At 47.3% G+C, this 18,505-nt stretch overlaps 1 protein-coding gene across 4 annotated transcripts in view; it reads left to right on the forward strand.

The window, feature by feature from the left end:
* The first annotated feature begins 6,384 nt into the window (after positions 1 to 6,384).
* LOC138267355 (CD276 antigen-like) overlaps positions 6,385 to 18,505 on the forward strand; it is a 103,390-nt gene continuing 91,269 nt past the window's right edge. For 2 of the 4 annotated variants that reach the window (XM_069216252.1, XM_069216254.1), the window contains exon 1: positions 6,385 to 6,463. The gene's annotated coding sequence lies outside the window, so the exon portion shown is untranslated. Of the gene's footprint in view, positions 6,464 to 6,857; positions 7,092 to 18,505 lie in introns of those variants that run through there. The other 2 variants (XM_069216251.1, XM_069216253.1) reach the window with 2 other exon arrangements.

The following is an 18,505-nucleotide window of genomic DNA, read 5'->3' on the forward strand; positions in this document are numbered from 1 at the left end:
CGACAGGAAATGCCCCAAAACACAACGTGGACACATCACATTTTTTCATAGAAAACAGTGCCTACCTGTGGATTTTGGCCTCTAGCCCAGCCGGCACCTGGAGAAACCTAGCAAACCAGCACATTTTTGAAAACTAGAAACCCAGGGGAATCCAAGATGAGGTGACTTGTGGGGCTCGGACCAGGTTCTGTTACCCAGAATCCTTTGCAAACCTCAAAATGTGGCTAAAATAACACGTTTTCCTCACATTTCGGTGACAGAAAGTTCTGGAATCTGAGAGGAGCCACAAATTTCCTTCCACCCAGCATTCCCCCAAGTCTCCCGATAAATATGATACCTCACTTGTGTGGTTAGGCCTGGTGCCTGCGACAGGAATAGATCACACAACGGTCAATGTTGGTCCTTACGTGAGGCAGCTGTTGACCCTGGGGTGATCCATTCCTGACACAGGCACTAGGTGTAGGCACTCAAGTGGGGTAGTGTTTTTATCAGGACAGGTGAAGAGTCGCTGGGTGGTAGGAATGTTGCGGATCCCAGCATATTCCTGTAGTTTGTGTGACAGAAATGCGAGAAAAATTGAGTTTTTTTTCAACATTTCAGCTTTGCAGGGTATTCTGGGTAAGAAACCTTTGGGGAATCCACACAAGTCACACCTCTGTGGACTCCCCCGAATGTCTAGTTTCCAGAAATGTTTGGGTTTAGTGTGTTTCTCTATATGGCCGCCGAATCCAGGACCAAAAACAGAGGTGCCTGCCTTACAAAACCAGTTTGTTTTGCCATAGACAATTTTGATTTCTCCACAATATGATTTGGGTGGTGGAATTTGGGGCTGAACTAAATTGGGGAGCTCCCAAGAGAGCACTCTCTCTCTGCTTGCCGCCGCATTCACCTGCTCTCTGGGTTGGCCTAACCCACTATTACCCAGTTGCACGAACAGCTTGCGAAGGGACAGCAGGACTGTCCTCATCACCTCCCTCATAATGTACTGGAAGAGGAGTTTTCGAATGGGACTCCTCTGACTGAAAAATCACTCCCAGAGTCTGCGCCACTGTCCTATCCCTCAGATGCTGTCTCAGTATCTGATGTCTCAATCTCTGATCCTATGTCAGAGCGGTCCTCTATAACCCGAGTGCAGGCAGCAGTCATCCATCAAGATGCCATCTCTGCTATTGGCTAAACTGTTGCTCTAAAACACTAGCCTACGTAGACAGTCACAAAATCGATGGTGTGTGTGAGATACGTGCAACAGTAGAGGCCACCTTACCTGCGCTTCTTCCCTCAATCAGCACGTACTTTCAAGACACTCAAAAAACACCTTGTCACATACCATTCGTCACAGTCTTTAGCACCTCCTGCGTCCAGTCCAACAATCATTATTGGTGCTCCCACTCCCTCCTCCTCGGATTCCCTCATTACCACCCAGCAAAAGTGCCCTTCATCTCTCCATAGACTTTACTAATGTACTCAGCTATTTACATAAAATACAGATGTGCTCTTTGCAGTAGGCATATAAACCTTCTGCGCTTCTTTATGGCACTAAAACTGCCACTAGACAAGTCGGACCCTTTTCCCCCCAGGGAAACCACACACATATTGACAAAAGTGATATATATATGACAGCCAACCACCTGAAACTCAACTTAAGCAAAACCGAAATAATCCTCTTTGGCCCACACAAAAACACCTGGGACCCCCCATGGTGGCCCACCACGCTAGGCCCTGCACCCACCCCCGCCAACCACGCACGCAACCTCAGCATCATCCTAGACTCCTCCCTCTCGATGACCCAACAAATCAACGCTCTTACCTCCTCATGCTTCAACAAACTCCGTATACTGAAAAACATTCAAATGGATCCCCACAGAGACCAGAAAAACTGTCACTCACGCACTCATCAGCAGCAGGCTTGATTACGGAAACGCCCTCTACGCCGGCACCACTCTAAAACTCAAGCGCAAACTACACGCATCCAGAACTCAGCAGCACGACTCATCCTCGACCTCCGCCGACACGAACACATCTCTCCACACCTCAAATCCCTCCACTGGCTCCCCATTGACAAAAGGATCACCTTCAAGATCCTCATCCTCGCACACAAATCACTCCACAACACAGGCCCTGCCTACCTCAACGAGAGTCACCTTCCACACCCCCACACAAAACGTCCGCTCAGCTGACCTCTCTCTCGCCTCTGTCCCCCGCATCAAACACACCACCACCGGGGGCAGATCCTTCTCCTACCTTGCACCCAAAACCTGGAACGCCCTCACAACTCACCTTCGCAAGACCCAAAACCTACTTCTTTTCAGGAAGGGCCTCAAAACCTGGCTTTTCAAACAGTAAACCTCCCAGCCCCTTTCCCTCCCCCCGTCCCCCCCCCCCAGCGCCTTGAGACCCTCACAGGTGAGTAGCGCGCTTCATAAATCTCTTTGATATAGATCTACCTCTATATATATATATATATATATATATATATATATATATATATATCTACATAGATATATCTATAGATATATCCATGTACCTAGATATATCTATCTACATAGATATATATAGATCTATATATACATATATATTTTTTTAGTTGTTGTATGGTTTCCTTGGGGGCCAAAATGGCCCCCAGGGAAACCCTACAACATCTAAAAAAAAATATTGCCGGGAGGGGGGCGGCCCGTTTTCCGGGGGGGGGCCGCCCCCCAAAAGTGAAATCCCTGGTGTCTAGTGGTGTTTCCTGGCCCCCGATCGCAGCTGTGCTGCGATCGGGGCCAGGAAACAGTTTCAGAAGGCCTCGTAAGAAAGGGGAGAGTCTCCCCTTTCTTACGAGGCCTTTTCAAAGTGTTTCCTGGCCCCCCCGATCGCAGCTGTGCTGCGATCGGGGGTGCCAGGAAACCTGAAAGTGTTTCCTGGCCCCCGATCGCAGCACAGCTGCGACCGGGGGCCAGGAAACACTTTCAGGAAGGCCTCGTAAGAAAGGGGAGTGTCTCCCCTTTCTTACGAGGGCTTCCCGAACGTGGAAAAGGCCGTTTTCCCCATCAAAGCAGGAAGCGGCCGCAAGGCTGCTTCCTGCTTTGATGGGGAAAACACCTTTGAAACGTCAGCGCGCCGCGAGGCGCGCTGACGTCACAAAGGGGCGGGTGGGGGGCGGGGGGAGACACGGAAGCTTCCGTGTCTCCCGAGGGAAGTTAAAAAAAAAAAAAAATCGCACCCGAGGATTTATTAATACCCTTCCTGGTGTCGGCCACTGGTCGTGCTCCGCACCATGGAGGGTGTGTGGGCGTCGGCCAGTGGCCGACGCCTGCACTCAACAGGTTAATAGGCGTAGGGCCCTTTTCCAACAACATGCTGAATCTGGCCTCTGCCCCTGTCACCACATCTACCTTGTTGTCCCTGCCAACCCCACTGCATGCCCCCAAAACACTGAAACGCTGGGTGCCGTCCTCCACAATGGGAGCAATCATGCCGAAATCTGCAGGGCTGCCTATTGCAGAAGCTGCTGTTAAATGCCCAGCAAGACCCATTCCCTTGCAACTGCCCACGCTGTCCAAAACCCACCCCAAATTGGGTGGGACGCCCCTGAAAGGGCTTATATTGGACCGGGAGACCACTTGCAGTGTGTGTAGTAGGAGCATACATGGCTGTCCTTAACCACTGCATCCACAACTCATTATCTATTTCCCCCCAAACTTTGGATGGATCCATCGCCTTCCTTGCCCGAAATTCCTCGTCGTACCTGACCCACCCAAATCCCCCATAATCCATTTGGGCCCGCCGCACCACATCCATGTATTTAAACAAAGCAACACACAAATCCACGTGCTTCTCACAGTAAACACTTGCATTGATCAAAAAAGCTGATGTCCAATTTTCAACATTTGTAGGCACTTTAGGCCTCCTGGCCAACTCCCACTCCTCTTCCTTTGACCCTTCTTTTGCTTGCACATCTCTATGCAATAGTTTAAACACATCCACAAATTCACCTTTCCAAATCTTCTCTTTTAGATTCTGAGTGAGATGCGCCCCCAAAGGCATCGCCACTCCCATGTACGGCAATTTTTTACCTTTTACCGAAACATCCGCACATACTACGCCCCCTTTCTTTACCGACTCCTGCAAGACCTTTGACTCATCATCTTTACGCACATCCCCAGTAACCTCTGACTTACCTGCCCCATCATCTGTAATGTAATCCACTTGCACGGAAGCGTCAACCCCACCAATACCACATACGTCCCTCCCATAATTACCACCAACAATTCGACCCATCCCCATCCCAATCTCACCTCTAGGTAAATTCCCAGCCGTGGCCCTGCGACGATTCCCAGAGTGATCGCCCTGGACCACCTCTGGAACCGTTGACTGCAACACCGGTGCCGCTACCCTTGCATCTTGGTCTTCATCGTCTTCGTCATAATCAAGCAGAGTTTCTTCGTGCCTTTCAAACCTTGCACCAGCGCCCCAGCTGGTGGAACGCTGTTCATCCTCCAAAACTGAGCCCGCACCGTGACCCAGCGAACATCGTGACACTGCTTCCCTCGTCGTCGGGTAAACCGCTCCGGAATTTACCCTCCCTTCTTTCCGGTGTACCAAAGGCGCCCTGGCCTTAACCGGGAAACTCTGCCCACCAGCATGCCGCCCGGCATCCTTATGCACCGTCACATCACCCGGCCTGCCTGGACACCGAGGAGCTTCACACCCAGCGCTAACCTCCTGAAAAGCTGGCTGCCACATATCCAACAAAACCTTAGCCTTATCCCTACTCGCACCCCTACCTATCTGACCACAAACCAAACCTTTAACCAATACACCCTCCTGATCCACCAGATCCACCTGCTCACCCACATGCAAAACATTCTGTGCGCTAACATTTCCATCAAAACTCCTTATACTCGAACACCTTACAAAACTGGACTCCCTCAAACCATCTACACCAGCTCCTTTACCCAAAAAATTCACATCCGGCTCAGCAACAAAGCTATCAACAAAAACCAAAACTCTCCTGCCCCTCTTGCTCCTCATCTGATATAACAATAACATCCTCCTCCTGTGCCCTGCCCTCCTTCAACTTCTGTACTTCTGCCAAAAGCCCTTTCTTCGATAAGCTTACACCCGAATTGCCCTTTCCCATGGGCGCCGCCATTTTGTGTATGCCCCCAAGCTCCTTTCCTCTAAAATGGCCGCCTCGCCTTCAGCTGCGTTATCGTGCGGCAATTGGGCTTGATTTCCCGCCCACCACGCATATTGCCCGTAATGCGCACGCTGCTGAGCCGCGCCCCCTGCCTCTCTCCTCGTGTCACCGCACCCACGGGGCCCGCCCCCCTCCCTCCTACCGACACTCTCCTCGCCAGGGAGACTCCAGAGCGCCTCAAAAGATGGCCCGTTCCTCGCCTACGAGGAACCACCTCCTCCGACCTTGCAGCCGGCCCCAACACCTCCTGCGGCCCCAGAGGTGAGCGCGTGACTTTCCGTCCCTCCGTGCTTTTAGTTTTAAATTTCTTAGACTTTTCCTGCGGCGAGGAGCAAGCTGCTACCGCAGCGCTAACTCCTTGAGCTGACAACCTCTTCGGCCTTTTTAGACCCACCCACGCTTCTTCCAGGACCCCTTCTTTAATCAAGTCTTCCCTGCCCTCATCCCTCAACATTTTTAGGGCCTGCACAACCTTGCTCAGTTCCATTCTTCTTTTGAAACCAAACGCGATCCTAACGAACACAGCAAAAACAATCCACTACTCAAATACAATCAATATTAATTGTAAGCTCCACCCTAAAACGCCTTCACAACAACAGAAAACGCCTTCCACAAGCCTATTATCTCCACAGCACGAAGACAAACACGCCTACTGGGTGTGACGACGGCCAAAGAGGCCGCCCACACCCTGCCCCTGTCTTTTATCCTCCCACCTACAACCCGCCCCTTCCTGCACTGACCACCAATCCCCAACTCATAAGTGGCCTGTACCACTTAGGCCCGAATAGCCCGAGGGGAGACCAGGCAAGCCCTCTGCTCCCCCCGAGCCCCCATTGCATGACTCCAACCCTGTTACCTGGATAATTGATTGCAAAGTTTGCCCATAGGTTTGACTGCAAGCAAACCTCTGTTTCCTTTTGTGTCTCTACTTCACGTTTTACGCTCATGCTGAGGTGCATTAATTCACTTATGTGAAACTGTCTTATTTTTCATTTTCAGCATATGTGGCAAGAAAAGTCAGATTAGGACTTTACAATGCTAATAGCTCTAAATTGAGCAAATAAGAGACCCGTTGCATTGCAAATGCTTGTTAGGGTAGAGCTTGCCAGGGCTCGGAGCCGTGCATGTCAGGTCAGTGTCTTGTATTGGTTCGTGGGCTTGCCTTTTAAAATCTGTTAGCGGAAGGCTTGCACATGTCATGCTTTTTCCGGTGGTTAGCCCTCCTCCAGCTTAGCGACCAACTACTGAAAACATCGGAGGCTAGCTGGTTTCCCTCCGGTTAGTGGAATTCTTTTTTCGCAGCGCGATCCCACTTGGCAGAAGTCGAGCGCTTTGCAAGACATCGACCCTGTTGCAAGTTAATTGCACGTTTGCGGGTTACGTAGATAATTGCACTTTTGCCGATAGGTTTCACTACGAGTGAACTGTAGCAGCGCGATCGCGCTCTTTTTTCTCCATTTAATGAGGCAAAAAAAGTCGGGTTGGGAGTTTACAAGTGCTATTAGCTCTAACTCGTAGAAATGCGAGACCCGTTGCAGTGCAAATTCTTGTTTGTTTTCATGGTAACAACCGACAGGTAGTGATCCTCGCAGCTGATTCGCTGCAGACCTTGTATGGCAGCCACGCCCATGTGTTATTGCTGCCTGTGTTAAACAAACACAACGTATCCCACAAACTGTCAAACAAGGCATTCAGAGCGGACGCTGTGAATGCCCTTTCTCCTCCGGTCCGCAGAGGTGCAGGACTTTGGGGAGCACTCAGAACGCCCCGACCTTGAGCTTGTGTGGTGTCTCAGGAGACTCCCGTGCTGCGACCTGTTCATACTCAGTTAAACTGTTTCTAGCCGAACGAGCTCATTTTTGTGCATCTCTTGTAACTGGGATACTTGCAGAGGAGTACTCCCCAGGTAGGAAGGATATTTGTTTTACCAAAACTGAGTGTGTAGTTGTTTCACGACGCTGGCAAATGGGTGTCGCTGTGCAGCAGTGAGCAGGGGAGAGTGAGTTGAATTTGAGGTTCCGTTGAGAATGTTTACAGTCCATCCTTTTCCTCGATGACCTCCCAGGGGCCTAACTATCAATAGTTCAGTAGGTGCAGGGGCGCCGAGTCTATTGGCACGACGGTCATGCATCCGCCATCTGTATTCTACCACCTAACCAAGAGGAGGGTGCATTTTCTTTGCTTTAATTTACGGCCCCTGTTGTCCTTGCTGCAGCGCTGAGACTGCGAATACCTTATGCATCTGTGATTTACACTTTAATGGAGTTGTGGTACTAAACAGAGGTGAGCGACCAACCCTATAAACGGGGAGAGCACATCTGGAGCCGAGCCCAGGGTCCGGCTCTCCTCTACGAGCTCGTGAACATGTAAATAATGCAACAATTATCGTGTAAAAATATGATGTTGCCTCCTCAAAGTTCAAAAAGCTCTAGTAACATCATGCAGCGTTTTTACCTTAGAAGTATTCATTACGTGAAACCTTTAAAACATTCGTTTATTTTAGATGGAGCAACGTTAGAGTTTATTGGTTTAAACGTAGTGCGCGCAACCCGAATTCACATATTTTAAGGAACTCTAATACGCGATAGTGAGGCTCAGTGGAGTAGTGCCGTGGATCGCACACTTTAAGCAGAGAAGCCGGGATTGATGCCAGCTTTTCTGGATTCACATTATGCAATTCAGACAGTAGAGCGGGATTTCTCTTTCTCCTACTTTTTTCTTTCCTTCAGACGTTAATGTTTTGCCATTCTTGTCGCATGAGGTTAGTGTTGGAAGCCGACAGAAGTCGAAAAAATAATCGAGCTTAGCCTGGCTTTTAGCTCGAGCTTTCCGTAGTAAGCGCCCTACATACAAAATACAAGTGGGCTGCAACTCTAACATAACAGGAAAAGTGTGTGTGTGTGTGTGTGTGTGGGGGGGGGGTGGGGGGGGTGATGGTTGGGAATGAAGCGCCTGTTATTAAGTCATGTGTTTATTTTTTTACACGAATTCTTATCAGATATTTGTGTGCGCAGCGGCTGTACACTTGTTTGATTTCTTGAGATTTTTGGTGTTTTACATTTGGCGTTTTTAAAGCCTCTTATTGCTTGTGCTGACATGGCATCCTGGCATCAAGAGAATATTTGCCTGGTTGGTTAATTGAGTGCTCTATTGTTCCCAGAGCGCCTCGTGACACAATCACCACCACAATAGTGTAAAAGGCCATTTATTGGGACAGGATAGCACTTAATAACAAACATTTGAATAACTTTGAACATTCCAACTTTCCAGCTTCCTTTACTTACCACCCCTTTTGACACACCCTACCTTTCACTTTCCATTTCGTTCCCCCCTACTTTTGCCTCTGTTCACCTAGCCTCCACCTTCATTCACCTACTATCCACACTCTTCTTTCATACCCTGCCTCATTTGTGCATCCCCCTCACCAGCTTCTTCACCCCACCGTCCCCGGAAGTGTGGCCAGGCGCACATCTGACTCTCCACCCTCCCCCAGCTACTGCCACCCAGCAAAATCCCTAGGGACATTTTACTACCCCACCAGAGAAAACACTGCAACACCTTTTAGGCAGAATCCCTGAGTCACACCTTCTCGCCCCACAAAACCCACAAATCCATGATGGAATATTCATTGCCCATATCCGAAAGGTGCCTTCCATCATCCTGGAAGAGTACTGTCTCTTCCTCCTTGATCCCTTCGTGTGGAGAAACCTTAATATCCTGGGCCCAGCAAAAAACCTTCATGACTCGATTGAGCTTCCTCCTAGCCTTGGCGATTGCCCCATGTTTCATCGCTCCCCTCCATTTCCTCCAGGGCACAAATTCTGTCCATACCAAAAAAACTTCCAGCCATCCTCTGCCAAAGTAACTCTAGATCCCGTTGCATGTGTTGCAGTAGAGTGAGCCCAGAGAGTCGTACCAGACCATTCTCCCCCGGGTGAAGCACTAAAACATCAGGACAACCTCAATTTGTAACATGGATGTCAGAAAAGGAAGCAAATTGCCCCATCTCATCCTGCTCTTCCTCCACCACAAAACCTCATTCCAGTTGCCTGGCAGTCCAAGAGAGCGTCCATAAATCTGCTTCTCTGCATATTTTGCCACCCAGTGTATACGGGAATGCCCGACCAGCCGCTTGACCACCTTGGACCTCTCCCGGCCACTCACACATCCTGTAAGGAAAAAACAAATTTCAGTAGAGGGAAAACAAGCCCCCCCCCACACTTTTTCTTTCACACCTCCCTTTATGGTTTTGCACCCCCGCCATGCACCCAAAGACCACTTATGCCCGCATGTACCGCTAACAGCATTTGCAACGCTACCTTCCAATCCGCCTGATCTGCGTCCAATCCCACCCAAGACGGGCTGCCACAGATGCCGCCCCAATACGGAATGAGTGAATCCCAAAGTTACTCACTATCAATCTGCTGCAACGCCATCTGCAAAACAGCCAATAACTGAAATGCTGTAAGCTTCACACTATTCGCGTGACAAAAAAAACACCCTCATATCTATGTGCCAGAAAACAACCCCACTCACCAACCGGGCACGCTGCAGCACTCCCTCCTTTGCACAACCACACCAATTTTCCCTTTGCAAGCTGATCCGTCTTAGACTTCCTCAACCAGATGCCCAAACGTTCACCCTCCATGGACATCTCCCCATGTTTCATGCCGACAACCTTGCCCACACCCAACAGTTCAGACACATGAAAAGCCCCCAAAAACATCCATATCATGCACAACCAAAACAGAACAACCTCTTATTCACCCATACAGCAGACTGGCAGCACGTGTAACAATTTTAGTAGCAATTCAAAAGTAATGGCCTCTCTCACTGCTGTACTTGTCTCTGTCCTTTCCTTTCCCCACCCTTTTAACATTCTCCCCAAGATGTCATCTTTGGCTGAGTCAAAACCAAAAACAACTTCCCATAGAAAGACACCCCCGCTAACCTGCCCCAGATCGTTCCCAGCAACAAACTTTTTTAAATCGAAATCAGCACAAAACGTATCACTCGTGCCTCAAGCGCACTCTGATCCTAAATCCAAAACTGCCCCTTAATCCCCTCAAAAGATTGAAACTCCAACCGTGCCACATGATTACTCCTCCGAGTGGACCCTGCTAGGGAGTGCTCCACAAGCCTAACGACCATCATGCCCCCCACTTCCAAATGTCCGACGGGACCGCCATCTTGTGCTCGTTGCGCCAGGTGCCAAACTGCAGAAACGTTGCCACTGTGAACGAGACCGGGAATCCGCAATAGAATTGTTGACCCCTGGAATGTATGCTGCTTTAAAAATGGTATCCAAAGTTAAACTGCGAAGCATGAATCGTCTTAGTAACCGCAATACCCTGAGATCGCTAGTTCTCTGCTTATTTACCAATTCCACCACCGTCAAATTGTCCACATGAAACATTACAGTCCAATTGGCGAGCTTGTCCCCTCACACCGCCAGTGCCACTAGAAAACGGAAAAATTCCAGGAAAGCTATACTCCTGCCTTGTGCCAACCACTGTTGAGGCTACGCTTCCATGCACCACCTACCGTCCCAAAATAGACCAAAGTCAGAAGTTCCCACTACTTTTAAGAATATCTGGGCCTGCCACACCTTGTCCTCCTCCCAAAAAACCATGCAGACGCCATTAAACTGAGTGAGAAACACCTCCCAGATTCTGATGTCCTCTCTCTCCACAGACTTCTGAATTGGGTGATGAGGAAAAAATGCGCCCGACATAGCAAGGCCCATGCCCTGGCAAAACGTCCTGCCCCCCTGAACCACCCTACAAGCAAAATTGAGAATCCCCAATAGCTGCTGGGCCACCTTCAAGTCAATCTTATGTAACAACCGAAGGTGCCGAAGAAAGGTCACGATTTCTTCCATTTTGTCTGCTGGCAGTTGTGCTATGAGTGCCACCGTGTCAAGTTTAATGCCCAGGAAGGTCAGTATAGTACTTGGGCCCCCTGTCTTTTCTGGAGCCAAGGGAACCCCCATGTCCAGTGCCAGTTGTTCAAAGCACCTCAACGCCCTGTCACATGCCCCGGACTCTGCCTTGCCCACAAACAGGAAATCGTCCAAGTAATGCGACACTGGCCGATGGCCACTCACCTTCTTGAAAACCCGCTGCAAAAAGGTACTCAAAGCTTCTAACTAGGCATATGAAATTGCACAACCCATATGGAGGAACCTGTCCACATAGATGGCACCATCCAGCTTCATACCTCGCAATGAGAAATCCTCGGGGTGAATGGGCAAGAGTCAAAAAGGCAATTTGATGTTACACTCAAACCCCAGCTCCGAACCCCTACCACACCCACAAATCAGACGAATGGCATCGTCAACTGACGCATACACCACTCACTTATCCTCTGGAGCGATGATGTCATTCACCAATGCCCCCTAGGGCCACGATAACTGATGAATGAGTCAAAACTCAGTTCTTTTAGGGTTGAGCGCAAAGCGCTCTGTCCCTGGTGTAATCTCTCGGTGGGCTTTTAACCACACCCGTGTCAAGCCCATCAGTTTGGTTGGTTCGTAGGTTGCCTTTTAAAATTAGCTTGATTTAATTAGTGAAAGGCATGCATACGTCATGCCTTTTCCGGTGTTTAGTGCACCAGCCAACTACTGAAAACATACGAGGCTCCATGTTTTCCGTGTGGTTTCTGACCTATTTTTTCTCTTTAGTTCATAGGCAGCGCAATCTCGCTGAACAGTAGTAGAGCGCTTTGCATGACAATGACCCTGTTATATGGATATTTGCACTTTTGACGTTTACATGGATAATTGCACTTTTGCCGATACGTTTCACTGCAAGCAAACTTCTGTTTCTGTGTTTGCTTTGAGCTCATGGCGGCCGTCGGCTCACTTATGTGAAACTGTTTTACTTTTCAGTTTATGTGGCAAGAAAAGTCTAGTTAGGAGTTTACAACGCTATTAGCTTTAACTCGTGTAAACGCAAGACCCATTGCATTGCAAATGCTTGTTCTTTTTTTGGCACCACGGTCAATTGTGAAATCATCAAATCCTCCATAGGCCACTCGTAAAAGGGGCCTACAATCTTTCCTTCATTGACTTCTGTGCTTAATTTGCTTGCAACCACCTCTGGCAGCTCCCTGGCTGACCGCAAACTGTCAGCCCAGCTTTGCACCCACGGCCCCTGATATCCCACCCAGACACCTTCTCTGAAACCCCATTGCAATCGCCGTGCTATGTCCGTATCAGGACAGATGCGCAACCAAGGCAGCAACTTGGTAAGCTTACTTGGTGTAGGAGCCCTTTGGCCCAGGGGTGCCTGGAGCTCCGCGATCCTTGGCAGATTGCCATTGTTCCAGTGGACTAGCCAGTGAAAAACACTGCATGACCGGGTGCCTCCCCCCACATTTGGAGCACTTGTGTTTAAATTTACATGGGTGTCTTGAGCAGAAACCTTTATTGAAATTCCAATAGGCTCCTGCTATGGGGGCGGGAGAGCATTGTGTGATACTTGCCCCCACCTGGGCGGAACAGGGTTGAAAAGGTTTATGTAACACCGGCAAACTGCTTGCCGTGTGTGTCGATGCTTCAGAATGGGATGACGCCATCCACAATTCAGAATCTACTACCCCTCCCCCATGGTTTTTTCGGGTTCACGCTCACCCATGCCCTGAACTCATCATCGCGGCTCAGCCATGCAAAACCCCCAAAATGCATTTGCGCCTTACAGATAATATCCATATACTTAAAAAGCGTGATGGCTCTATCAAGGTATTTGTCGCAATAAATGCTTGCATAAATAAGGAAGGCAGATGTCCAATTTTCCATAGTTATTGGAACACATGGCCTATGCACCATCTCCCACTGCCCATTATGGAGTGGTAGATTAAAAGTATATAATTAAAATGCATGCAAAAGCGCATTTTCAGGAGAGTGACCCAGTGGCAAATTGCAGCTGCCCACCCCCCAAAATGGCAGGTGGGGTAGATCAAGTAAATGGAACTAAGCAGCAGCAGCAGCCCACATGGAGGGGCAGAGGAGCAACAGAGGAAGTGGTATTAGAAATAAGCAAAATGCGAGAGAAAGGGGTAGAGGAAGCAGCACACAAGCTGGGGAATGGGAGAATAACCTGGGTAGGTCAAGGGACAGGAGTGTGGTGGGAGAGGGCGCAGAAGAAGGGGTCAGAGCGTTAAAACACAAGAACTCCCATTAATTGCTAAAGCAAAAGAAAAGAGAACTTCTCTAAATGTAAGCAGAGGAAGGATACAAGTCATTCAGTCAAAATGATGGCAAGGAAGCCATTCACCTGGCAAACATACAAAAAAGGAAGGAATTAAATGAGATTGACAGGAAGACCAACAAATGATGAGCATGGGCTGGCCCAAAACCCACTATAAGTAATGGTATTTTCCTTAATATGTCTCTCCAAAGCAGATAGCTAAAACCGTTTTAGGCTTTTAGGCGAGGCCTACAAACAGAATCCTGGCATTACAAGTGAGGAGAGAGATAGGATGAGAACTTCACAAACACACCCGAGTCTGTCTGCTTATACTGAAAACCAAATATTTCCTTTCAGTGTGGCTTTACAGATAATATTGGTTTGATCCTGGCGTTTTCAGGTTTGTGTTCAGAGCTGCTTTAGAGGCTTTCATGATTAACCTGCTGCAAGACAAGTGAAAACTCTGGTTGGTTATATGAAATGTTCTGCTTTCTGAGTGGTGCATCAAGAGAAGTACATGGCTGGTACCCGACCCTTGTGCTGAGAGTGGTTTTCCTCAAACCTTTGCTTATCCACATACAAAGAAAATTCTTTGACTTGGGTAAAATACAAAGTCCATCATGCTTAATGCAAGTGACTGAGAAAAAACTGGACAGCCAGTCAGGCTCAAGAAATTAATCGTATAATGTCTCTGTAGCTATGCTAATCATGTTGTGAACCTTTATATTATATCACTTCATGCATAAGTGGCCTATGCTATTTCCAGTGGCGTATGCTGTTAAAAATACTCTTCACAGAATCTATGCCAAAGTCAGGCATTTTCTGTGATTGCTTGTGTTCATATTCGTATCCCTGCAAAGCCTGTCTGCAGCAGGATTAAGCCACCCAGATTCCAGTTATGCAACCACTCATCACCTCCTCTTCATCAAGAAAGTTGGCGTAGAATAGGAAGAAGGCCCTGAACCTGTATAAGATCATCATAGTTTATCAAAGACTTGCTATTAAACGCTGCATCCACTATCTAACAAAATTGTAAATGTGTAATTTTGCCAAAAGTAAAGCTTGACCAGTACATGCCTGGTGAATCGATTTTAACAAATATAAATCAGGACATTGGTTTTCAATCCTCGTATAGTCAGCGGTTGTTGCATACTTCTAAGTACTTTCTATACTTTAGTTTTTGAGGCCAGGACCAAAATTTGATATTTTTGTTTTTGTCTTTCACCCCCATAATTTTTGCCCATTTTCTCGACTTGATGTAGTGACACATTGAAGATTGTATATTCTGAGTGATCAGACTTGGATTTCCCCTCTGTGGACTTATCAAATTGTAGTAATTTCCTCATACTCTTCAGTATATTTCAAACACTGTTACATCTGCTCACACATTCTCTTGACCTACTTATACAGTATTTGTATAGTGCGCACCTAGATTGCAATAAACAAATTCTTTTGATACACACCCTACATGACCCATTCTTAATCCGGAAGTAGACGGTGTTAGAATCCTTTCTCACAAACAGACTTTTCGTTTCCTGCTCTTCTCGTTTTTCTTTTATTTCACTTACTGACCCCCTTGTATCCTAAGTTTCTGTGAATGCCCCATTGTCACTCGCTTTTGCATGGAAGATCAGGTTACTAAAGGTATAATAAAAACTAGAACTTGAAACGTCATTCATTTCACTGCAGCTTGATCAAGTGCTCTTATCTGCCACTCTAACACATTAAATATTTAATTGATGGAACGTTTTGCAAGCCACAGCAGACTAACAATTTGGACTGTTGCCAAGTACGTAATTAAAGCCATAAACCACTATAAAAGCAGCAAACTGAAACCATGTCAAATTATAAAAATCATGAACGCTAAATGCATGTTTTATGTGGAAAATGAAGCCTGCAAAAGTGAGTGTTTAAGAAAGTTTACGTACATTAAAAACGAGCTCGTGAGGTCGAGGACTGAATTGATATACAGATCTACATTGGGGTCCCGGGGGGGACCAGCCGAAGAATGAGGTCTCCCGCCCGGGGTCTTTGGGGAGGGTGGTACAGCCCTGGGCGCCGTGGGCTACAGATTGGGCTTCTTTGGGCTACGTGGGTGGGGGGGGCATATATAGGGGGCTCCATTTTGAGACCGGCCACCATTTTGTCGAAGGTGACACGGTGGCCGGTCCCTTTTTTGCGGAACACATTTTTTTCTAAACTCTTGCATAGTTGCGTATATTTTGCATAAGGCGGACGAAGGTTTTGAAATTTGGGTCTAAACTAGGAGAAAGGTGTGAGGAGTAAACAAGGGGAAAAGAAAAGCGCTATAAGAAGCGTTACTTGCCTACCTTGTTTCGGGCCCGCAGAAAATCGTTGCGTCGGCGTCCGTTAGGAGGTGCGCACATATCCGCGATGGAAGGCAAATATGTGAAAGCGGCGTTGTCGCTATTGCAGAAGGCCGGGCGCATGGACCTTGTGTGGCAGGAGGACCTTCCTGCCTTGCGCGTGGCGAGGAAAGCTGTGCAGGGGGTCGCGGCTGCAGTGATGGCCTGCTCGCCGCCGTGGGCGGGAGCGAGGCCAGGCCAGGTGAGGAGACAGGGGCGGGGGGCGGTGTAGTGCTTTCCTCTTATTTAGTTTCTAAGCACTAACATAACACAACAGAAATGCACTTCTGAGGTCAAAGAAGACTTTTATTGTTGTTAATTCTTCCCCAACCACAATATTTTATGTATGACGAATTAGTAGCTTTCAAGTCCGCGTTAATCAAACAAAATATATCAGTTTGCAATATACACAGCAGGTTATATTTATAAGATATTGAATGCAAAGCAAAACAAATACTTCACCGTGTGGGAATTATTTACAGCTTCATCTTTCTAAGGTCTGCAAACTGATGACCCCTGTCAGCCGCGAGAAAGAGAGATTCATCTACCCACACGGGATTGCTGGCAGCCTGCGCCAAGCTCCAGCACGAGGTCCGGCAGATTCGAATCTGACCCTCTGCAGCCTGTTACATCCGTTACAAAGGTGTGCCCCCTCCTCTCAGACCTGGGAAACTGAGCAAGCCTTTTGGAGACTGGCCAGATCTCCAAGACTACTCCTGTTCCCAAGCTCAAGCGAAGAGAAAACAACACCCATGTACTCTCTCTTATCATGTCTAGTCTACTGTGAGAAAAACATCTTGGTTCTCTGGTGCAAAAACACAGCTTGGAAAAATACAGCTTGGATTCTCAACTGCAATGTCTAACTCCATGTTAAAGGCAATGGGCAGCTAACCTAAATATCAAATGCAATGTCATGTTAAAGGCAATAGGCAGCTAACCTAAATATCAAATGCAATGTCTAGTGTCATGTCAAAGCCAATAGGCAGCTGAGCTGAATATAAAATGCAATGTATAATATCATGTCAAAGCCCATAGGCAGCTGAGCTGAATACAAAATGCAATGTATAAGATCATGTCAAAGCCAATAGGCAGTTAAGCTGAATACAAAATGTAATATATGATATCATGTCAAAGCCAATAGGCAGCGGAGCTGAATACAAAATGTAATATATGATATCATGTCAAAGCCAATAGGCAGAATATCTAATAGCATGTCAAAGTCAATAGGCAGCTAAACTGAATACATCATGTCAAAGTCAATAGGAATGCAATGTCAAAGCCAATAGGCGGCTAGACTGGATACAGCATGTCAAAGCCAATAGGCAGAATACAGAATGTAATGGCTAATGCAATGTCAAAGCCAATAGGCGGCTCAACTGAATACAGAAAGTAATGGCTAATGCCATGTCAAAGCCAATAGGCAGAATACAGAATGTAATGACTAATGCAATGTCAAAGCCCATAGGCGGCTAAACTGAATACAGAAAGCAATGGCTAATGCCATGTCAAAGCCCATAGGCGGCTAAATTGAACAAAACATACCATGTGCTACTGGTGAACATTGAGCAACTAATATGCGCAGTGGTGAAACACAAAGTCATTGGTCAAAACAAACTTTATCAAATGGCAGTACATTCCGCCCTTTGACCAATGAATTTTTGTTTCACATATCTCTTGTTTCAAACAAAAACAAAAAAAACATCGGCACAAAACAAAAACAAAAACATTATCAGCAAGTCAAAGCAATCCCTGTAAAGCAATAGAAGTGAATTAACACATTGATTTCATAACCTTTCACATCAGATACATCTATGCAGAAAAGACTGGGCAATTTTTATACTCTGAGTGAGTCTCTAATTCAACAGTGTTAGCAATTTGATGTGGCATGAGTTCTGCTCATGTAAAGGGGCACGGTCCACCTGAAAGGTTTGCTGGAAGATAAGCAAAAGTCAGAGTTCCATACGAGAGGGAAAAAAAAAAAAAAATCACAGCTTAGTTCCAATGGAAGAATACAATCAAACAAGTTGAACTTGAACTGAAGGCGCAGTTTGCGCAAAATGGATCCATGGTGCTGGCACTTTACTCAGCCAGGTTCAGGTTGGGGATTCGGTCCCTTCCCCGACCCCACACGCACACACCGGAAGGGGGACCACACAGCACACTCAGGGACAGTGGCGAAACGTGGTAGAATCTGCAAAAGAAACAAGTATGACTTTTCTTGCAAACAACATTTTTCATTTAAACTGCACCCTTCCTCTTTCTTTCCCTATTTTATAATCAGCAGGGCGTTTTTGAGGCCCTTTGTTATATTCACTGCAGGTTCTGGAGGATCACTTGGGGCTTCAGCCCACACATCAGCACTGAGGTTTTTATCTGCTGCACCACAGCTTCCCTTTTCTTGCACTGTCAGAAGGGCTGGGGCAGACTCATTCTTTACCAAACCTCCATTCACTGCACTTTTGTCAATTTGGGCCATTCTGTCTCCAATTTGTATGAATGAATCAGATTATTTTCTAGGTATCAGCATAATTTCGATTTTTCCTTGGTAATTTGCAGCAATCACTTTCCCTAAAACCTGATCAATTTGCCATTTCTGTCCTGGTAACTTTCCTCTCCCCAACTGCTCTGTGACTGCTTGCATGACAGATTGCTTTTGTGCGTGCTGCACAGTTTTTTATCAAATCTAGGGGAATGTGCATCTCTCTCATCTCTGCCCACCTGTAAGTGGCTTTTTCTCTCAGCTGTTCACATTTCTGGGGCACCCA

The sequence above is a fragment of the Pleurodeles waltl genome, chromosome 12 (assembly GCF_031143425.1).
Source record: "Pleurodeles waltl isolate 20211129_DDA chromosome 12, aPleWal1.hap1.20221129, whole genome shotgun sequence".
Taxonomy (NCBI): domain Eukaryota; kingdom Metazoa; phylum Chordata; class Amphibia; order Caudata; family Salamandridae; genus Pleurodeles; species Pleurodeles waltl.